The sequence below is a fragment of the Melospiza melodia genome, chromosome 7 (assembly GCF_035770615.1).
Source record: "Melospiza melodia melodia isolate bMelMel2 chromosome 7, bMelMel2.pri, whole genome shotgun sequence".
Lineage (NCBI taxonomy): Eukaryota > Metazoa > Chordata > Aves > Passeriformes > Passerellidae > Melospiza > Melospiza melodia.
This window is the reverse complement of record NC_086200.1, coordinates 17,451,468-17,474,520: the sequence shown is the minus strand read 5'-3', so window position 1 is coordinate 17,474,520 and position 23,053 is coordinate 17,451,468. Positions and strand designations below refer to the sequence as shown.

Here is a 23,053-nt window from a genome sequence, read left to right as displayed (position 1 = left end):
AACCATCCAGCTCTGTCAGGTTCCCATGGTCAAAACTGAGATTCCACCTCCCAAATTCCGTTTGTCCAAGGATTCCTCTGTGATGAAAGCTGCCAGGAAAAACAGGTCTGGCTGGTTTGGCCTCTTAGGAGCCTTCTCTCTCCACTTCTGCCCCTGAAACTCTTAGGCTCTTTGCTTTCCTTCCTGTGGAAAGGAACTGTTCCTCTTATCAATGCAGACATGGCCAAAATTGGGATTCCACCTACAAAATTCCCTATATCCAAGGACTGCTTTCAGACAGAAGCTGCCAGGACACAGAGCTCTGGCTGGTCTTAGCCTCTGATGGCCACCTTTCATCTGGTCCTCAAACACTGGTGTTCCGTGCATCCATTCCTATGGAAAAGAACCATCCTTCTCCTCCAGCTGTCCATGTCTGAAACTGGTATTCTGCCTCTACAATTCCCTATATCCAGAGATAGCTCCTAAACAAAATCTGCCAGCACCATCTACTCTGGCTCCCCTTGGCCTCTGGTGGCTGCCCCTCATCTGCCCCTGCAACACTAGGGCTTGGTTGTTTCCTTCCTATGGAGACTACGGTGACACTGTGAGGGCCTGGTGGAACCATGGAGACCATTGTGACACTTTGGGATACCATGGTGACAACATGGGGCTTCATGGAACAAAGAGACCACCATTTCTCTGTGGGGCCTTGTGGGACAATGGAGACCACTAGGACCCTTCAGGGCCTCATGTAACCTAGGGGCCACTGTGACACCTCAGGGACTCATGGAATCAAGGGAACCACCGGGACATTGTGGGGCCTCATAGAACCAGGGGAACATGGAACAAACAGATCAGGCTGATTTGGCCTCCTAAGGGTGACCTGACAGGTCTGGCTGATCTTGGAAAGACAATGGCTGCCTCTTATCCGCCCCTGAAACACTGGGGCTCTCTGCTTTCCTTCCTATGGAAAGAACTGTCTCTCTTTTCAGATGCCCATGGACAAAATTGGAACTCACCTAAAAATTTCCTGTATGCAAGGGTATGTCCCAGACAAAATCCTGCCAGCTCCGGCTGGCCTTGGCCTCTCGTGGTCACATCTCATCTGCCTCAGAAGTACCAGGACTCTGTGCCTTCCTTCCTATGGAAAAGAACTGGCCTTCTTGTCCAGGGGCCATGGCAGAAATTGGAATTTGGCAGCCAAAATTCCACCTATCACAGGATTGCTCCCAGAAAAAAGCTGCAAGGACAGACAGATCTGCCTGGCTGTCCTTGGCCTCTGATGATTTTCTTAGACTATTAGTAAAATGTTTTCATTTGTAAACACCTTTGAGAGGGCCCAAAAATCTCCCAAGCTGGGGTTTGCAGGCGTGAAGAACCTAACCTATATATGGAGGCTGAGGGCGCAGGGCTCATTTGTGAAGAGACTGAGGACAGAACAGGAGTGGCCTGGCAGTGCTGGAAAAGGTGATTCAGAAATGGTGGAGCATTTCTTCCATAGCGGGAAAAAGCCAGATAGAGAAATTATACCACAAATGCAGAAGGGGAGACCAAGACTGGACATGAGGAGACGGGAATTTCCCTCCCAGGGCATGGCTGTGGTGCAACACATTCCCCAAAGGGACCTGGGTCAGCCCCAGGCTTTGTGTGGGTAGGCAGAGGTAGGCAGGAGGCAGAGCTGTCAGCAAAGGAAGGGCCCAGCCAGGTGGCGCAGCCAGGGGATGCCAACAGCCTGCAGGGACAGAGGCGCAGGGCAGGGACACCATAGGACAGCCTGGGCTGCACACGGCACAGGGATGAGCAGCAGCTGCAAGACAGCCCTGCCAGAGCCAACTTGGGCAGCACTTTGGCCATGGCTGCTGGGCCTGGGCCTGGGGCAGGAGCAGGAGACAAGTGACCCTTGCAGGGCTGGGGCCTCATTGCCTCCTTGTCCCTGCTCAGTAGCCTGGCAGGGGCCGCCCCATGCTCCTGCCCTTGCCATTGCGCATCCCCACATGCCAGTGCCCATCCCGGAAATGGCCCTGAGCAAGGAGGGAGGGACAGGATCTGCCTGGCCATGGGCTGGGACTCAGGCCTTGGCCCTTGGCATTCCTCAAACACACCCAGCTTTGCTCAGTATCAGAGACAGCTTTGCCTTGTTTGTCCCCAGCTGTCATCACTGCGTCCAGTGTTCTGCTCCGCCTGGAATCTGGGGACACTTTCTCATTCGTGTCCCTCAGTGGAACTCATTAAAACTTCAAGAAACTTCAGAGTTTCAATTTAATTTTGCGTTCTTGAGAAGTTTTTGGATCACCCTTTGAGGCACTGAGTCTGGTGTAAACAACACCAAATCCCCAAGAGGCTCATTAAAGTCCCTGTGCTGTGTCTGTGCTGCTGAGCTTTAAAGGAACAGCTCTTCCCAGGGCCAGCTCCTCTCCCAGCCCAGCAGGGCTGAGGGCTCTGCCTTCAGGCACTGAGGGGACAGGAGCCAGGCAGAGACAGGCTGAAGGCAATCAGGATTGGGAAGACATTGAGCTGAGACTTCACTTGGGGAAAGAACTTCACAGCCTTGGGCATGGTGAGTGTGTGGGTGCAGGGCAATGTCTCTTGTGTTCCTGGAGGGATCTCCTGAAGCCAGCACTCTCCACAGCCTGGAGGATGTGTCAGGAGGACTCTCCCAGTTTCCCTGTGGCTCAGGAGGAGCAGGAGAAGGAGGAGGATGTGCTGCAGTGCAGGGCACCCCTTCTGAGGGGACTTGTCATGAACTTATTTAGGGCAGATGTTTCCTGCTTGGGTCCCTGCTTTCGCAAATCTGTGCTCCCACTTTTCCCTGGCTCAGCTTGGTGGCAAGGGAAACTCAGCTGTGCAGGGCAGAGCAGGGGCTGAGACTCTTAAACCATCACCCTGAGGATTCCTGGGCACCTCAGCAAGTGCCTGCACCTGCTCAGCCTCCAGATTCATGCAGCATCAACTTTCCATGGTGCCCAGGCTGGGGGAGCTGTTCTTTAATCCCTGCAGGGCCCAGCAGCTGCAGGGCAGGGCTGGCCCAGGGGCTGGGCTTGGCTCTGGGAGCTCTGGCAGGGAAGGAGCCCGGGGCCACAGGAGCAGCTCCAGCAGCAGAACCGTGGGCAGGGAGGGAGGCAGTGCTGAGGGAAGCCCTGCTGCAAGGCAGATGTGGCACCTGCCAGGCCTGCCCTGCAGGGCAGACACTGCCCTGAGCAGCACAGCTCTTGTGTCCCCTCACAGCCATCACAGCCCTCAGCCCAGGGCTCGGGGCCCTCAGTGCCTCCTGGGCTGGCAGAACAGCCCCAGAGATGAAGGGCATCACTGCGGCCATGTGCCCATTCCCTGCTGACCAGGGCCTTAGGGCCACTGTCCTGCCCTGCTGCTGCCTGGCAGGCGCTGGACAGGGTTTGCCAGGGAAAGGCTTTTCCTCAGGCCTGGCTCTCTCTCTCTCCTTGCCTTGCCCAGGTGCTGCTGGCATTGCTGAGGGGCTCTCTGCAATGGCAGTTACAGCTTCAGGGCCAGGCCCAGCCCTTGGGCTCCTCCTGTGCAGGCTGAGCACAGCCATGGGGTGTCCCAGCTCCCTGTGCCCAGGCAGCTCTGGGCAGGGCAGCCTGGGAGGCTGGCAATGAGCCCACTCTCCTGACTCTGGGAAAGGCAGGAGCCACTTTGTGTGCCAGGGATCCCTCTGCTCTCAGCAGTGTCTCCTGGCTGTCCAGGGTAACCCAGGAGTGGATCTCAGAAAGGTGTAAGTGCAGGGCAGCTGGAGCAGGAGAGAGGGACAGAGCAGCTCCCCTAAGTCTGCACTAAGCCTCAGACAATCCTACTGCCTCTCTGGACTCTCTGTTCTCTGCACGTGCAGCAGAATCCCTCGTTCTGCATCCTGCTATCACCATTCCTTCACCCAGGCAGCACGTCTGCTTTAGGAGAAGATTATTTATACAAATCCAAACATCAGGACTGGCCCCTGCCCTCACTGTTGCCCTGAACTGAACTGGAGGTCAGGGCTGACTCCCAGGTGTCATGCGGGTCAAGGTCCAGCTCCTCAGACAACATTGGGCAGTAGTAATCAGGGCTCCAGCAACAAAGGTGAAGTAAGGTCTCCTAGAAATAGACAAGGGGGAGGTGTTCAGTGGCAGGAAACTGTGAGAAACAGCTTTGATTTTTCTGTGAGAAATCTCCCCCTAGTCGTCCCTGTCTTTTCTCCTTCAAAAGGTTCCAATGTCTGGAGGCAGCAAATGTCCAACAGCAGCTCCATCAGACACTTCCTCCTGCTGGCATTGGCAGACACGCGGCAGCTGCAGCTCCTGCACTTCTGCCTCTTGCTGGGCATCTCCCTGGCTGCCCTCCTGGGCAACGGCCTCATCATCAGCGCCATAGCCTGCGGCCAACACCTGCACATGCCCATGTTCTTCTTCCTGCTCAATCTGGCCCTCAGTGACCTGGGCTCACTCTGCACCACTGTCCCCAAAGCCATGCACAATTCCCTCTGGGACACCAGGGACATCTCCTACTCAGCATGTGCTGCACAGGTTTTCTTTTTTCTTTTCTTTGTGTCAGCAGAATTTTTCCTCCTGACCGTCATGTGCTATGACCGCTATGTGTCCATCTGCAAACCCCTGCACTACGGGACCCTCCTGGCAGCAGAGCTTGTGCCCACATGGCAGCAGCTGCCTGGGCCATTGGATTTCTCTATTCTCTGCTACACACGGCCAATACATTTTCCCTGCCCCTGTGCCATGGCAATGCCCTGGGCCAGTTCTTCTGTGAAATCCCTCAGATCCTTAAGCTCTCCTGCTCTAAATCCTATCTCAGGGAACTTAAGGTTTCTATTTTCACTGTCTCTATTGCTTTTGGTTGTTTTGTGTTCATGGTTTTCTCCTATGTGCAGATCTTCAGGGCTGTGCTGAGGATCCCCTCAGAGCAGGGACGGCACAAAGCCTTTTCCACCTGCCTCCCTCACCTGGCTGTGGTCTCCCTGTTCCTCAGCACTGGCACATTTGCCTATCTGAAGCCCCCTTCCATCTCCTCCCCATCCCTGGATCTCGCAGTGTCAATTCTGTACTCGGTTGTGCCTCCAGCCCTAAACCCCCTCATCTACAGCCTGAGGAACCAGGAGCTCAAGGCTGCAGTGTGGAGATTGGTGACTGGAGGATATTAGAAAAATTAATCTGGCTAGCAATTTCTTAAAATCCCAATAACAAGCTATAATAGTTCTTGTTGGTTTTGTTGCTGAGTTATTTTTTCCTTGTTTTAGATATCAGTAATGTTCACAAAGCAAGATCATTGCTTGTGCTCTTTATCATTTTGTCTATCTCCACCTTCACAGTGGAAAAGCGTCAATGAGGAGTGGGTCTCTTGGTGGCTTTAAATGAACTAAAGGATCTCCCAGCAGAGTTTTTACTGGAGATCCCTCTTCTGTCCCCTTCTCTGGAGCTGCAGCAGCAATGTCTGTGTGGAGAGCTGGGGCAGATCAGCACTGCCCCAGCAGCTGTGCCCAGCAGCAGCAGCACTTGGTGTTGCCAGTGCTCCTGCCATGACCCTGCCCCACTGCCCTGGTGGCCCTGGTGTTGCTGCAGAGCCTGAGTGTTCATGGGGCCGGGCACAGCCCTGGGGGTGGCAGTGCTGGGGCTGCAGCAGAGACAGGCCTTGGGCACTGCTGGGGCAGCACTGACGCCTCAGCCCAGGGCCTGGGGCCTCCAGGCTCCTTGCCCAGGCTCTCTCAAGAACTCACCCAGACCAATGTTCAGCACAGAAAAGCCCTGTGAGCAGCCCCAGGCTGCTGGGCAGGCTGTAGGCAAACAGCATGGCTGGGGCTCTGCAAGGGCCCTGGGGGAGACGGGAAAGAGCAGCAGAGCAGAGGCTGATCCATCCCCAGTTCACTGCACAGCCCAGGGCAGCGTCCCAGAGCGTCCTCAGAGAGCTGCCAACAACATCCCCCCTCTGCCTCTGTGGCCTCTTCCCCAGCTCACACAGGTGCCCCATCCTTACAGGCACAGACACGGCAGCACTGGCTCAGCAGCCCCTGTTTGCATTGCACAGAGCAGGCAGGAGCACCCCAATGCTGTTGGTGTCGGGACATGAACCTGAGGGAGCAAAAATGCCATCAGCCCCTGAGGCCAGCAAGGGCTGGAGGACACCAGGGAAACCACTCAGCTTTGTCCTGGCCTCTGCAGTCAGCCAGAAAGTTTACTCCCATCAGCTGGGAGTTTCCTGTCCCACTGCAGACGCTGTTGCTCAGAGGCAGGGCTGCCTGGCAGCCACCCCCAAACTGCCCTAAGCATTTCCTTTCCTTCACCTATGCTTTTTTTTCCTCTTTCCTGATCCAGATTTCTTCCTATTGCCCATCCCTGTCCCCTCCCCAGCATACAGCCCATCCCTGTTTGCCCTTTCCTCTCTGGCCCCACTCCCCATTGCAGTTCCTGACTTGGCACCATGGGAACGTCCCTTGGGCAGCAGGATCATCTTACAAGTGCTGCAGAAATTGTCTGCAGGCTCCTGCAGTGCCTGGTGCTGCTCCCTTGCCAGAGGCACCCAAGGCCAGGGGGGCACATCTGGGCTGCTGTGTCTGGCTCTGGGGCTCCCTGTTCTGGGCAGTGAGGAGGGGCTGCAGAGGCTCTGCAGGACTGACAGGATGGGCTTTGGGGCTGGCAGGAGAAGCTGAGGGACCTGGGCTGCTGGAACTTCTGAACAGGAGGCCCAGGGCTCCTCCTGCAACTGCTCCAAGGGTGGTTCTAGAGAATCCCAGAATCAGCAAGGGTGGAAAAGACCTTGGAGATCATCAAGTCCAACCTATGTCCTGACACTGCCTTGTCTCCTTGAGCCTCCTCTTCTCCAGGATAAACAACCCCAGCTCCCTCAGTGGCTTCTCACAGGACTTGTGCTCCAGACCCCTCCCCAGCCTTGTTGCCCTTCTCTGGACACACTCCACCCCCTCCATGGCCTTCCTAAATTGGGGGCCCAGAACTGGACACAGCACTCGAGGTGTGGCCTCACCAGTGCTCAGCACAGGGGAAGAATCACTGCCCTGCTCCTGCTGGCCACACCATTCCTGATCCAGGCCAGGAGCCATTGGCCTCCTTGGCCACCTGGGCACACTGCTGGCTCATGTCCAGCCTGCTGTCCATCAGTCCCTGCAGGTCCCTTTCTGCCTGGCTGCTGTCCAGCCACTCTGTCCCCAGCTTGTAGCACTGCAGCGGTTTTTCTGGCCAAAGTGCAGGACCCAGCACTTGGTCTTGTTCAACCTCACATTGTTGGATTTGGGCCCTGGATCCAGCCTGTCCAGGTCCCTCTGCAGAGCCCTCCTACCCTCCAGCAGATCCACACTCACACCCAGCTTGGTGTCATCTACAAATTTGCTGATGCTGGACTCAGTCCCCTAATGCACATCATCACTGCAGACATTGGAATCCATGCTGGCTGGCTCTGATCCCTCGGCCATCCTGTGGGTGCCCTGTGATGGCACTCAAGGTGATCTGTTCCATAACCTTGCCGGGCACCCAGGTCAGGCTGACAGGCCTGGAGGTCCCCAGCTCCTCCTTCCAGCCCTTCTTGGGGATGGGCTCACATTGGCACCTCCAGTCCTCTGGGACCTCCCTGCTGAGCCAGCACTGATGGTAAATGATGGAGAGCAGCTTGGGGAGCTCATCCACAGCTCCCTCATCCCCCTGGGATGGATCCCATCTGCTCCCAGAGACACCTGTGAGCATCTGAGTGGCTCAGCACGTCCCCAGCTGCTTCCTCCTGGATTACAGGGGGGCTGTTCTGCTCCCTGTGCCCATCCACTGGCTCAGGAGGACACTTGTTCTGAGGACAACCTGTCTTACTGTTGAAAATTGAGGCAAAGAAAGCGTAAGTACCTCAGCTTTTCTCTCATCTTTCGTTACTCTATTCCCCACTGCATCCAACAATGAATAGATGTTCTCCTTACACTTCCTTTTGGTATTAATTTATTGATAAAAATATTTTTTATAATTTTTACCCAAAGCCGCCAGGTTAACCTCTAATTGAGCTTTCACATCTCTACTTTTCTTTCTTGCAAGGCCTAACTACATCCTTAACCAGTTCTTGAGTCGCCTGACCTTCTCTCCAAAGGTTATGCACCCTCTTTTTTTTCCTTGAGTTCCCACAATAGCTCCATGCCCAGCCAGGACAGTAATTTTCCTAGCGTGCTTATCTTTTGACACAGAGGGACAGGCTGCTCCTTCCCCCTTACAATTAGTTTTTTGAGGTGTGTCCATCATTCCTGGACACCTTTGTTTTTAAGGGCTGTTTCCCCTTAAAAAATGAGTACCTGATTGACTACTCTCCAAATCTGCATCCCAAATATACCAAGGTCTGCTCTCTGTAATTCCAGTGGACATTTTGTTGATGCCACTCCTTCTTTCACAGGATGTTGAAAACTCAATTATTTTATGGTCACTGTAGCCCAGGCAGCCTCCAACCACCACATCTCCTACAAACCTTTCTCTGTTTGTGAACAGCAGGAGACACAGCTTTCCTTGGGAGTGGGATTGTTACAAAAAAAAAAGCAAAATAGAAAAATCCATAATCCCAATGTAGCATTAAGAAGCAGCATTGTTTATTCGGCTGGATGCACAGAGCGGGAACTCCTCCCAAAGCCATGCATGCTGAGTGCAGGAAAGTTTCTGTTTACATTCTGTATTTTGCATACATATTCATTGATGGTCTTGGGCTAAAATTACATATGATAATCATTCCCCTAACTCATTAACATATTTCCCCTCCCCTTTACCCATGCATTCTCCTGTCCTGGGGGTCTCTCTGGTGGTCCCTGGTGCTCATGGACCCCAATTTTCCACTGGGCCTGGCTGAGCTGGCAGGACACTGAGGCTGGTGAATTTCAGTTCCCCTTCTCACACAATGGGCATTGTGTGGTTTCCATAGGCCTGGGGTTTTGGAGAACCAGCATTGTGTGTGCTCACCTGGTGTAGACAATTTATCATCTGATAACATGAGAACACAGAGTTAGCCATGACATCACAGAGGTTCTGTGAAGTAATAAAGCAGCTACTGCATCATAGGCTGTCTCTGTGACATCACAGAGACGGCTGTGAAATCACAGGGCAGAGGTCTGACATCACAGAGGAGATTATGACGTCACAGAGTTGGCTGTGACATCAGAGACCAGCTATGTGACATTATAGTATGAGCTGTGACATCACAGAGCAGGCTAAAACATCACCAGGGAGTGCGGGGCTCACTCCACTCTGCCTGCAGGGAGGGGCATAAGCAAAAACATGGCTGGTACTCTCCCACATTTTAAAAAAGGCAGTTTGTGTTAGCTCCCAAGCCATCCCCTTCCAAACAAGCAAAATGTATAGCCTCACTCTATTTCTTTCATACCAAATAAGCAAAGTGTGTAGCCTCTGCTCCTCATATCCAGCATCCTTCCTCTTGGTGTGGGTGTCTCATACATTGTCCAGGCTTCTAGGCTCTCAGGTCCACCTACTTTTTTTTCTGGCTCTCCCCTCTGCCTGGCTATAATTAGTCCAGATTTTTAGGCTCTCAGGCTCTTGGTCCACCTGGCTGAGTTCCCAAGCTCATAGTCCACCTGGCTCCACCATCTTACTGGTCTTAGGTCCCCAGTTGTCTGATCAAATCACCTCAGGATCACATTGGGGTCGCCAGATGTCACAGCTGGGGGTACAACTGACACCAAAGAAGGCTTCAAGTACCAGCCCTTTGACGACGGCGAGGGAAGACATGCAATCAATCAATGTGATTTGTAAAGCAAGCTTCAGTTTATTTTGAGTACAACGACACTTTTATATGTTTTCAGTAATTTTTCATACTTGTCAATAATTATCCATACTCGTCATTAGTTCATTGGTTTAAAGCAAAAGGTTGTTTTTACACACTCCTCCTACTTTGTGGTTTCTAACACAGGGTTCTTGCTCATTCTCGTTGCTTTTACTTCTCTTTTTTTATATTGCAAAACCTCTTTTCTTCCTTATTTTTGCTGCTGTCCTTGCCCTTTCAACCTTGTCAGCATGATGCAGCATACTTTGCAAACTCCTTATCATGGCGTAAGGCCTAGTTATGTCAAATGAAGCCTACTCATATCAAGCTAACAAGCAGTGCAGCCTACTTATGCTTTTACTCATGCTACACTAACAAGGGGTTTGCTTGTACAACTTCTCCAGGGACCCATGACCCTGTTCATCCAGCCATTCTTCCACAGCCCTTTATTGTTCTTCAGTACAACTTTTTATACCCTTCATCTTACATGCATTGCACCTGTGTGCCCTCTGTACCCTTTTGTAGTTGGTCAGTACACCTCAGCACTCTATGTCTCATTACCTTTAATGCAGTTCACCTGTCCTGCGAGGTTGTCACCCTTAGGGATGAGGCTCAGCCATAGTCCCACTCCCAATTAACACAAACTGTGTGCCTACAATTCCCCTTTTTTTTCTTTTAAATAAATGCCATGTCTACCATCCCCCTACAGGCCCTTGCAGAAGAAATAGCAAACATGGTACAAGTATCCTTTGTGTAGATTCCACTAACTCCAGAATACATCCATGTGCTGACCTTGATTAATTCCCCAAACTTACATTATCTATCATCAAAAATCCTTTTACCTCCACTTCTAGACTATTGACAATACCAACAGTTGTGATTGATATTGAACCAGGGTCTCTCCTCAGCAGCTCTGGCCTGCTCACAGAAGCTGTGCCTGGAGCTCTGACCCAGTGTGGCCAACCTTGCTCCACATTGCCCAGCCCCATCCTGTCTGTCCTCACTGCCCTGGGCCCTGCTGTGCTTGCAGAGCTGGCTGCACCCAGCCTAAGAGGGGTTTTCCCTTTTTGTACTTTTTGCAGCAATCTCAAACTGCTGAGTTTTCCCACTGCAAACAGACACACTGCTCAGGTGTGTGCCAGCCCCAGGTGCCACCAAAGGCACTGCAGAGCTGCCCTGGGCCAGCTGTGAGGGTGGATCATCAGCCCAAGCTGCACTGGGCCCCTGCAAGGGGCTGTGGCCATGGGCACTGCACTGACCCCACTGCTGGGTTTGGCTGCCACGGCCACCGAGAAAAATTAAACTGTCCTTGGAAACACTGGGGAGGACTGGGACATACTGGGCCCTCAGTTTGGGAAGCACGTTGAGACACTTGAGTGCGTCCAGAGAAGAGCAGCCAGGCTGGTGAGGGGCTTGGAACACAAGTCCTTGAGGAATGGCTGAGGGAGTTGGGGTTGTTTATCCTGGAAAAAAGAAGACTCAGAGGTGACCTTATCACTCTCTACAACTTCCTGAAAGGTGGTTGTGGTCAGGTGGAGGTTGGTCTCTTTCTCCAGGGAGCAACTGACATATCAAGAGGTTATCGCTTCAAGTTGTGGCAAGGGAATTATAGGTTGGATATTAGGAAAAAAATTTTCACGGAAAGAATGAGAAAGTACTGGAATGGTGTGGAATGGCCCAAGGAGTTGGTGGAATGGCCCGAGGCGTTGGTGGAATCACCATCCCCGGATGTGTTTAAGAAAAGACTGGATATGGCACTTGATGGCGGGGTTTAGTTGAGGTGTTAGGGTCCAGATTGGATTCAATTATCTTGAAGGTCTCTTCCAACCTCGTGTGATTCTGTGTCTGTCAGACCCTGGGAACTCTCTACAAATCCATTTCCCACAGGGAAGTCTGTACCTGTCAAGTATCTCAGCCAATGGGGAAACACAGAGGGTAGTGTGGATGGGAAAAGAGCATTGAAAAGGAGGCTATGGCCTCAAAAGATTGGAGAGACCCCAGGGTAAACATGGCCTCTCCCTTTATTAGAATAAAGTTACAGGATCCTTTAGTCTCCTTTTTGGACATAAACCTTTGGCATTGTGAAGTTTGCATTACACAGCTGGCTTGAAAAAGGGGCGTCTTTCACAAGTGCCAGTGGCACTGACAGTTGTGATGGAATCATCACTTAACTTACTTTGCAGGGTATTTTATATAAAATAACCAGCTCCTGTTACCAAAACTTCCTGTGTTTCCTTTCCCAGTGTAGCTGTTACCACAGGCTCTGCTGGGAATGAAACCTCTCGTCCCCTTCACAAGTACCCAGCTATTGCCATGAGGGAGTTTGGAGAAGTCCTGGGTTTTAGGTTAGGACACTTCTGCTTTGAATGTCCCTCCTTTTTACAATATGAGCATTGGTTTGTCTCCAGTCTTCCTAATGAAGGTCCAGGAACTGAACTCTTTTCCCTGCCATGAGACCCCCTTCCTCCCTCGGGCAGCAGTCCTTTGCTGATTCCTTTTTCTTCAGCTGGTATTATTTTCTATTAACTCACTTCCAGCTGGTTTTCTTTTGATTTGTATGTACTGCCCATGCAATGTCAAGTAGTTTACCCACATCAAATGCACGTGTTTCCTGGATTTCCTGTAATTGTATTCAAATATTATTAAGGACTATGCTATGTAAAAAAGATGCCTTTTACCTTCCTCTAAATGATCATCGAGATGACTTTCACCTTCCTCCTGAACTTTATTTTGCCTTTATTGCTTTCTTGTCTGTGCCTGCAGCCAGCCTTCTTAGTCCTCTATGCACTGGGCTTTGCAACTGCATTTAAACCTTCTTTTTGTTGATAATCTAAATGCTTACAGCAGATATGTCCCATGCTACAGATATAACAACAGCATTTAATAATTTTCTCTTTATTTTCCTTCTCTAAAGCCTAAACAAACTGAGAAACATTTCTGTATACATCACTTAATGTCATTTTGTTCTTGATGCAAGAATAACATCAGCTGTAGCAGAAGGTTCTTGTCCCACCACCCGTTGCTCACTGTCATCTTCACCAGCCCATCCCATCATTCCAGAGGCTGCTCCATCCCAGGGGATGTCATACATCCACTCAGTGCCTGCTTCATGGCCAGGTGTCTGTAAGGTTGCTTTGACAATGGGTACCATTGTCTCATTAAATTCTTTCATGGGGCACCTGTGCCCATAGCACTCATTTCGAAGCCAAGGACATTGTCCCAGGCAGTGACATGGGACACAGGGTCTGTCTGCAGTCACCCAGCAGTTGTTCTCGCCACCACAGGCACACAGCACTTGCCGTGGTGGGTTTGGGGTATAGTCAGTCTGCCAGGCCTCCCCATACTTGTATTCCAGCCCTCGTGAGCAAACCCCTCCATAGATAGGTTTTTGAACTGGGAAGCAAAAACCTCTTTAATTTGATATTTCTTAGCTCAAATCCTTCCTAAATGAATGTTTCTCAGCTCCCTAAATTAGTGTTTCAGACACCAAAATATCCTTAAATGGGTGTTTCTAAGCACGAAATATCTCTAAATTGCTGTTTCTGAGCTCAAAATATCCCTAAATTGCTTTCTTTGAGACTCGAAGGTCCTTTTTTTTTCCTCCGAGCCAAAAACCTCCCAAAATCAGTATTTTGGAGCCCCAAGGCCCCCAAAATTGTACTTTCTCGGTTCCAAAGCTCCTGAAATCGCCGTTATGGCCCCGAAGCTGCTGAAATAGATTAGATTTCTAAGCATGAAGTTCCCAAAATCAGTGTTCCAGAGCTCTGACACCCCTAACTCAAGCCCTGTGCCCTGTCTGCCAGCAGCCCCTGGGGTTCACTCCCAGCGCTCCCGGGGCATTCCCGGTGCCCTGGGAGGCTCCAGGAGCACGGAGGGGCCGCTGGCTGCGCACATTTCCCACCCCAGCCAAGGAGCCGCCCCCGATCGGGGCATTTTCACTTTCCCTTTCCAGGCTGACAACTGATTTACGAGAAATTAGCGTAAAACCGGGAAAGGAGCTGCAGGGGTAGAGGGAGGAGCCCGTGGGGGCGGGAACAGGAGCGGGCAGGGGGGAGATAAACTCGGGATGAGGAGTCCCCGCTGCTCATACCCCAGCACGGAGCTGCTTCTTCCCAGCCTTGTCCCAGGTAAGTGCCAGCCCCTTGCTCCCTTGTTTCCCCAGGGCTTGCTCCTTCTGCTCCTGAAATTGATGTTTCTCAGTCCAAAAGCTCCTGAAATCGCTGGTTTGGAGCTCCAAAGCTCCCTAAATGGGGACTACAGAGCCCACAGTCGGTTTAAATTGGTTTTTGGAGCCCAAAAGCTCTCTAAATCATTCTTGCTGATCTGAAAATATCCCCAAATCACTCTTCCTGAGTCCCAAAGCTCCTGATATGATTTTTTTCTCAGCCCCGAACTCCCCAAATATGGGTTTACTTGGCCTGCACGTCCCGAAATTGGTCTTTAGGAGCCCCAGTGCTCCCTAAATCAGTATTTCTGAACCGAATGCTGTTTCAGGTCCCGAAAACTCCCCAGGTGGATGTTTCTGAGCCCCAATGCTCCTGAAACGTCCGTATTCTCAGCTGTGAAATTCCCCAAATGCCTATTTTCTGAGGCCAAAAGCATCTTTAAATGGCATTTCTGGGTCCCAAAGTATTCTGAATTGCTGCATTGGGACCCCAAGTCTCTGGACATTGATTTTTCTGAGCCCCAAAGCTCATTAAATGGGTGTTTCTGAACTCCCCCAGTTGCTTTTCCTGACCCCCAAAGCTTTCTGTGACCACTTTTTGAGTACTGCAGTTCCTTAAACATGTGCTTCTAAGCCCAAGAGCTCCCTAAATTGGAATTTTGAGCTGAAAACCTGCCTAGAGGGGACTTTCTGAGCCCAGAAGTTCCCCAAATCAGTGGTTTTGAGCAAAATGCTCCCTAAATTGGTGCTTCTCAACCGCCGTGCTGCCTGAAGTTTGGGTTTGTTCAGAGCCAAAATCTCTCTAAATCAGTGTTTGGGACCCCAAAGCTCTCTAAATCCCTGAGTCTCAAAGCTCCCAAACTGGCAGTTTCTTAGCCCAAATGCTCCTGAATGGGAGTTTCTGAACCCCTGAGAACCCAAAATTGCTTGTTTTTATCTCAGAAGCTGCCTGCATCATTCTTTTGGAGCCACACTCATCCCTAGATGGTTTGGGAGGCTGTGCCTGAGTGCTGGTGGAATGCAGTGGAAGGGGAAAGGCTCTGCCAGAGGATGAGGATGGGAGGTGTGAAGAGCAGCTGGGATACCTGGAGATCCTCAACAGGATGGGCAAAGGGTGAATTGTGTGAGTGAGCAGTGGAGGGTCAGAAAGGGGGGACGCTGCCTTGGCAGCTCAGAAACTCCCTGATTATCAGGGAGAGTGGGCAGAAGAGCTCTGGGGGCAGCCTGGAGGGGTCTCAGGCCAGTGAGCAGGTTCCCATGGGAATGGCAGCTGCCCTGGCATCCATGGCCAGGCAAAGCAAAGGACTCCAGCAGCATGGGGGATCCGGGAGCGATGGCTCAGCAGAGCTGCCTGGCGGGTGAATGGGGGGTTCTCACGGGGAGCTGCTCCTGCCCCACAGGGATGAGCTCCTCAGTGTCAGCCTGGGCTGTCACAGCCGGGAAATAGCGGGGTCCAGGCACCGACGGCCAGGGACTGAGGCCGGCACCAGAGCACACAGCTCGGGGTGCAGAGGAGAAGGCTTTGATGGGCTGAACCAGCAGCTGCGGAGGGTTCCCACCCCCACGGGCTCCTCCCTCCCCCCCAGCACCTCCTTTCTCCGTTTGACACTGATTTCCCATAAATGCCTATCAGGAAATCTGCCGAGCTTTCCAGGGCAGCCTCTTCCGAGGGCAGGAATGGCCTCTCCAGGAGGCAGGAGTAAAGCACTGCTCTCCTGAGGCTCTCAGCTGAACTGAGCGAGCTCCAGGTGAAAAGGCAGCGACTGGGAGGTGGAGCACACGGGCCAGCAGCAAAGCAAGGCAGCAGCACCCGCGGCTGTGTGAGCAGGAGCCCAGCCAGGGGAAGAGCTGATCCCTGCCCAACACATTGACACCACACCTGCCCAGCCACAGGGGGCTGTGGCACTCAGGAACCACTGCCCTGGGGTCACTGGGGTGGCAATCCTCCTCCAGCTGTCCTTCAGTCCCGGTGGAATTTCCTAAAGAATATCAGTGTCTGCAACAGCAGAAGCGTGACCCTGCCCAAACAGAGCTGTCTGCAGCAGAGCAATCAGCAATCTGCAGCCGCCCCTCTGGGCAAGGCCAGTGCAATCACTGTTGGCCATGCACAGCAGTGACACCCACTCCTCTCAAGGCTTCCTGGGCAGTGACCGTCCCTGGGCTGGGCCTTGCTGAGGGCCCTCACGTGCTGAGTCCAGTTCTGCCACAGGGGATTGAGTGGGAAAAGCTCCCTGGACCAACCTGGGGCCTTCACTGGGCTTTGCTGAGGCCTGAGGGAGCCCTGCTGCCCTCCAGGGCCCCAGGGCTTTCAGTGTCTTTGCCTCATCAAGGCCCAGTTGTGCTGCAGAGGGTGGGGGACCAGTAAGGAAGGGTTGGAGGGAGACCACAAAGTTAATATTTCATAGAATTCCTATTTAAAGTCGATTGTCCCTTCCTGCCCACAGTCTACGGACACTAACTCAGTTCCTAATTCACTCCTACATAGAGAAAAAATGGTCAATTCAGGCCTTACTTATTTATTTTATGGGTTTTTTGTCTGATAGCAAAAATTGTTACCATGACACTTGCTACACATTAAATGGGAGAAAAGTAAAAAGTAAGTAGCATATTGATTAGGCACAGCCTGGTTGCCATGAATACATTATGGATAATTGTTTGTTTCTTTGATCTTGGCTGATCGGAAAAATTTTTAGTCTGAATATAAAATGAATACTTATTTCATGGAGTGACTAGAACGTATTTTAATTTTTATATTTAATATTATTAGCTCACCTTAGCACCCCAGAAAAAGCATAATGAGATTTCACCACCACTCAGACAATCCTCCTGGATTTAACTCACATGCTGGTAATAATGTTTTATTGCACTCAATGCATAATTCAAAATGTCTAATTTATTGGGCATCTGTTGGCAGACTAGACTCTCTTGGTCTCTGGGCAACAAAGCCATCACTGACAATGTGACAGAGAGAGTTTCTTCCTTTTTTGTTTCTTTTATTTCTTTTTTTTTTTCCATATTTTTTCTGTCTCCTCTTACCCCTGCCCCCCCCCTTTTCTTTTCTTTTTTATTCTCCTCCCTTCTCCTGTCTTTCCCCTTTCCTTTTCTTTTTCCCCCTCAAAGCTTCAGCTTTGGCTCAAGAGTGCAGATCTGGCCCTGCATAAAATAATTCTCCTGTCTAAAGTAGTTGTCAGGGCTCCTTCCAAATATGAGAGACAGAGAGGACAATGTGTCTTTGACTGTGAGAAGTGGTGTGACCCATCCCTGGAAGCACAACCATCTTTCCATGAGCGGTGATCTGAGCTAATGTCTGTGCTCATCAGTGACCAATGGCAGAGGCACATCCAGGACAGCTCCACGTGCACATCATCTACTCATTGTTACTGTTTGAGAAGCCATCACGCTATTGCTCTGCTTTCAGGAGAAAACCCCTCAAACTCTGAGTGTTTTATACCATTTATACGCTTTCCCTCCTTTCAGACCAGAGTAAAAGAGCAAAATGTAGTGGGAGGAGATGGAGCAGTGTTCATTCCTGGGAAATCACCCCTGGCATTTCCTGTCTGATGCCTTCAGTTAGACCTGTGGGACAGCCATGGGCCCTGGGGCTGTGACTTCTCTTGGGTCCCTGCCGGCATTTCTCTATTGCTAATCCTCCCCTCTTTTCCTCACCCAGGTCTATCCTCCCCTTGAACACCAGGAAAGCTTTCTTGACATGCAGCAGCTTTTGGCAAGGGGTCCCTTAATTCAGTCCAGGTCCTTCTCCTTCTCTGGAACATGGCCAAAGTAAACAGAAAGTCCCAAGGAGCAGACAGCATAGGGAAGTGGAGTGCAAGAAAGAGGGAGAGCAGAGCACAGCAGCAAGCTGTGCCCTGAGCAGACCTTTCTCCTCCTGAGCAGTCCCTGTTTCTGCCTTCACCTCATCCCTGCTGCTCTGATGGATGTGCTCAGGAGAGACAGGTGGCTTTGTTGGAAGGGTCAGCAGGGCCCTGCTTTCTGCAGCCAGCTGTGCAGAAGAGGATATTTGGGAAACTTCCCAGTCTGACCCTTCCCAAGGCTCTCTGGCCATCACACTCCAGCCACCAGAGGTGTTCAGTGTTGGGAGGAGCCCCTCCACAGCAGTGGCTGCAGTGCCCCAATGGGCCCTGCTGGACTCCCCACACCCAGCCCCTGTGTCCTCCCTGGTTCCAGCCCAAGTTTCCCGGAGCAGTCTCAGCTGTCTGATTCCATAAAGCCATTTATTCCCAGTGCAGTGCCACAGGAACAGCCTGAGCTGTTCCCCCAGCAAGGGAGCCCCTCAGTTTTATCCCCTCACAGTCTGGATGCCCAAGGCTCGAGTCTGGCTCTTCCTCCCGGGCCCTCAGCTCCTGCTGGGTCTCTCGGTGTCCCTTCCCCAGCGGTGCCACCACTCTTGGTGCCCTTTGTTGGGCTCTGTTGGCCGTTCACGAGCTCTTGTCTTGGGCTCCCAGCTGGAGCTCAGCTTGCATCAGGCACTGCAGCTGCCCCAGCCACCTGCACCAGGTGTGTTCACAGCCAGGAGAGGGGAGAGTGGGAGTGGGGTGGTTTCAGTTTTGTCTTTGTTACCTGGCTTGCTGCTCTATTGGGAATTGCTGAGAAGCAAAGCAATCATCCACAAGTCGTGTCTGGTTTGCCCATGGTAGAGCTGGAGAGGGATGTCCCAGGCTTTATGTGAGCTCTTCAGTTGTATTTTTTCCTCCTGTCCAGTTGAGGAGGGGGAGTGAGAGAAGTTTTGTACAACAGAACTTCTTATTAACTGCATTATCTTCTCCAGTGCTGTGTGCTCACCACAGAGATTTTGACCCTCTTTTCCCTTGCATTGCAGAGTGAATATTGAAAAAAGGACACAGGTAACAAGAAATGAGGACACAGCTAATTTTTTTGCTAAGAATTGTATTACTTGTTTAGACAGTGATGGAAGGAAAAATCAGTAAAATAAAAATTCCTGAGTAGATCAGAGGTTTGAGTAGTATAAGGGACATATGTGTCCCCAAAAAGCTCTGAAATGCACTTTTTAAATCCGTAGGGAAATATTGTAGTGAAGCTTCCTTTATTTTCATTTTTCTTTTTCTTTTTCTTTTCAGGCGAAGCACTGGCTAGAAGAGATGAGCTACTCAAAGCATTCCCAAGGAGACTCAGGTAGGTCCATAAGTAGGAGTGGACTCATGGATCCCATTGCTCTTGTCTGTGGCCATCCTGGGAACCTTTGGGATGGGATGGAATGGGGTGGGATATGTTATCCCTGAGAGAAGTGAGGCCAGTGGAGGTCTCTCCACTGAGCACGTTGCTTGCAGAACCCCTTCCAGAGCCCAGCAGAAGGCCTGGCCTTTGGGCTGGGATCAGTTTGGTCAGAGGGGTGACCTCCTTTGACAAGGGACGTGTCCTACACTAGCAGGGGGTGTTGCTGAGCAGGGCTTTGATGGTCAGTTTGAAATGAATGTGCCAAGGGACAGTGAAGGGGCCTGGGAGGTTCCTCTCCACTCCTGGTGTGAGGCAGAAGAGTCTCACCCACCCTCTCGTGGGTGGCTGAGCTGTGGTGGGACTGAGGCACCTGTGTGGTGCCTGAGTGCTGTGGCAGCTGAGGCATCTCCCTGGCCCAGGAGAGCCTCAGCGGGCCCGAGGGTCAGGAACCCAGTAGCACTGTTGTGGGGCTCCTGGGCCAGCTGTGGGATACTGTGTTCTTTCCCAGAACCTGCTCAGTGCAGTCCTGGAGTTCTCTGGGGAAAGGTCCTTGTTAAATGTCCTTGTTTTCTCTTTGATTTTATTTTCATATGTACCTGATGTCCAGAAACGGCATGGGATACAGCTAAGGAATGGATAGAATGCATAATCAACACAATCAGTAAGTGTGCTGGATCCCATTCCTCTTGTCTGTGGCCATCCTTGTGAACCCTTGGGAAAGGATGGGATGGGGTGGGATGGGATGGGATGGGATGGGTTGGGGTGGGATGGGATCTGTTATCCCTGAGAGAAGTGAGGCCAGTGGAGGTCTCTCCCCTGAGCACGTTGCTTGCAGAACCCCTTCCAGAGCCCAGCAGAAGGCCTGGCCTTTGGGGTGGGGTCAGTTTGGTCAGAGGGGTGACCTTCTTTGACCAGAGACACATCCTACTCTAGCAGGTGTGTAGCGGCATATGTTTAGATGGTGGTTGCTGCTACCTATATCTGTTCCCAATAAGCATCTCCTGTGGAAAGGCCACTTGGGTTAGCATTCAGGCAAAGCAGTCAAGTCCACACACCACACTCACCACCACTAGCTCAGCAAAGAGAGGCAGAAGGGCCTTTTTGTATGGTCAGTTCCAGCGAGATTTATTGTGGCACACTGAAGGGAAACCAGGGGCAAAAAGACCTGGCCCTGTGCTGTGCACACTCTTAAGTATGGGAGGGCATGGGGGTGGTACAAAGGGCAGGGCGAAGGGCATTGGCCTTAAGGGAAGACAGGGCCAGGCACCAGGGGTACCACAACCAATGAGGAAACAGGGAAAGGAGAAACCAGGGGAAGTTGGGACATATGGGGAAGTGGGAAGCATCAGTGTTAAGCAAGAGTCCATGGGGAAGTCCTTTCTGTCCTTCCTTTCCTAGGTGGGGAAAACTCTATGGTAAGTCTCTCCAAGGCAATGCTCTGGGGATTTCCCTGAGGGGGAAGGATTCAGAGGATTCCACAACTCCCCTGTTTTTTCTTACAATGAAGACTTCCCCAATGGACTTCTACAGACACTTAAATAAACAGGGAAATGTGTAAAACGATAAAAACAATTATTACAATCTAACAAATTCCTTTAACAAAAGATGAAACCCATCTCGTCAGCCCTCATTATCAGAAAAGTTCATTGATCCAATCTGAGTTCTTTTTCACCTTTAAGTCTTTTATTTGTTCCCTCAGCTTCTGGATACTTGCATGGGTAGATTTTGAGTATGAAGAAAGGTTGAGGCAGCACATCCTTTCAAAGTCTTGGCGGCCATGTCCATGGGCAAGCAGTAAAAGTCTATTGCTGCTTGATTTTGCAATGTTGCGTGCAGTCACGTCACTGACTGCAGTGGAGGTAGCGTTTGCCTGCTTACTCTGCCAACACTCTAGGTGAGAAAGCTCACCAAGAGCCTCAGCTGTGTCCCCCCAAGGTAAAAAAGGTGAGACCACGGCTCTCTTTACTTTGTTCCAATTGTAAACTTGGCTGTGGCAATTTTCATCAAATTCAGTATATGATCTCTTTTGGCGTGCCAATTTCTTTTTTTGTTTCCAATTTTGGAGTAAAGTTATGTTTGGGGGGAAGGTAGTGAGGAGGCCAAGGCTGCAGGGACTCCCTTGAAGGTGTGAGGGGATCCTGGCCCATACTTGGTCTCCAGAGATAAGGAACACTCCCCGGAGCAGCACTTTGGGATGGAGTGAGGATGAAGAAAGTGTGGGACTGGTCTACTTGCACCAATTTGGAGGGGTATAATTTTTACTAAATGGGGTTGCATCTTCCCTGTGGGTAGACTTAATAAGTTCAAGGTAGGTCAAGTGTTGGTCGGGAGGTTGATACTGAAATTGGACACAGTAATGAGCTTTAGAGGACCCCGACAGCTCTAATTCTTGGGGTTCCTCTGGTGCTCGAGGTAGGGTCTGGGTCCACCCATTGGGTTCTTATCTGTATATGGGTTTTCATTTGTTGCTAAAGGAGCCCCTACCAGGCACATCGACAGGGGTTTGTCCACGCTACCCATGGACAGGCATAGATTGTCTTGCTGTAAAGTCTTGGCTAGTGTGACCCAGATGTTCTGACTGGGCTAAAGGACAATCCACGCACCAGCTGATGGAAAGGCAAGCAGCATCCAAAATCCTGTCTGGAATAGTTAGGGATTCCCTGCTGCCAGAAACATGGAAGGATGCTTGGGGGTGATGAGTTGATCTGTGAGTTTGAAAAAATGGATTTTCAGACTTATATAATTTTAACAGTCCCTCAAATCTTCTCTTCTTATCCCCTCAGTTTTCACTGAGTAGAAAAGGGGTGGGAAAACAAGAGGGGGTAACAGTGCAACAAACTCAAGAGAGTAAAACCAGCTAAAGAGGGGTAACAGTGCAAAAAAAAAAAAAAAGAGCAAATAAAATGCAACAGAGAGTCTTATGATTGTCTGGAGCAGTGGAGAGTCATCTTCCTCTGTGACAAACATCTGCGTTTACAGTCTTTTTCCTTCTTCTCCTCCACACCTACCGAGCTTGATCTCTATGCTGTTTCTGGAGTTCCAGGGAAGTGTCTCTGGGAGCTGCACTTGGCGATTCGATGAACAGCATGACATTCTTGCTGGGAGTCCACCTTGGGCCAGATTCTGTGGACACACAAGCATAGCTTCTGCCCCAAGTTACTAATGGGAATGGGCCCATTATTCACTTAGATTTGGGGTCTTTGGTCAGCACAGGGGGTTTCTCTGTGAGCTGAGCTCAAGGCCCTTTGAGACGCGCTGGACAATGGAGGGGTTTGGCTCCATGAATGAATTATTAGGAAAACTGATGACATAAAGAGCCTTACATAATCTTTCTACATTTGGTAGTGTTTCAACTCCCCTATGCTGCTGATGAAGGACTCTCTCGAGTGTACAGTGAGCCCTGTCTACAACAGATTGCCCCGTTGGGGAATGGGATATGCCAGTAGTGTGTTTCACCCACCATTGATCTAAGAATTTTTGGAAATTTTTGGAGGGGTAAGCAGGACCATTATATGTTTTGATGGCTTGCAGAATGCCTAGGATGGAGGACACTAGAAGAAAATGTTTGATAACATCTGTGGCCTTTTCTCCTGTGTGGGCAGATGCGAATATAGCCCTGGAGAATGTATCTATGGACACATGAATATATTCCTGTCTCCCAGAGGGTGCATGGTGTGTAATATCTGTTTGCAACAATTGTAAACTTTTGAGGCCTCGGGGGTTGATCCCAGCCCCCATGGAAGGCAAAACAAATTCCTGGCAGCTGGGGCAGGAGCCCACAATTGCTCTCACCTGTTCCCTTGTGGTTTTAAACATAGGGAGCAGGGCTGGTGCATTTTGGTGAAAAAATGAGTGGCTCAGTTTAGCCTGATTAAAAATGTGTGGTAGGGTGGTCTGCTCTGCCATGGCTAAGATATCTGCTCTCCAATTGCCTTCTGTAATCAGTCCTGGGGGATTAGTGTGTGACCTCAT

General features: G+C 50.9%; 1 long non-coding RNA gene and 1 pseudogene across 3 annotated transcripts in view; both read left to right on the top strand.

Annotated features, from left to right (window-relative positions):
- The first annotated feature begins 4,367 nt into the window (after window positions 1-4,367).
- On the top strand, window positions 4,368-5,122 carry LOC134420887 (olfactory receptor 14J1-like; annotated as a pseudogene).
- An 8,630-nt stretch (window positions 5,123-13,752) lies between these two features.
- Window positions 13,753-23,053, top strand: part of LOC134420585 (uncharacterized) — a 28,904-nt gene continuing 19,603 nt past the window's right edge. For all 3 annotated transcript variants that reach the window (XR_010028394.1, XR_010028396.1, XR_010028395.1), the window contains exons 1-3: window positions 13,753-13,850; window positions 18,985-19,039; window positions 19,689-19,742. This is a non-coding gene — a long non-coding RNA (uncharacterized LOC134420585). The remainder of the gene's footprint in view (window positions 13,851-18,984; window positions 19,040-19,688; window positions 19,743-23,053) is intronic.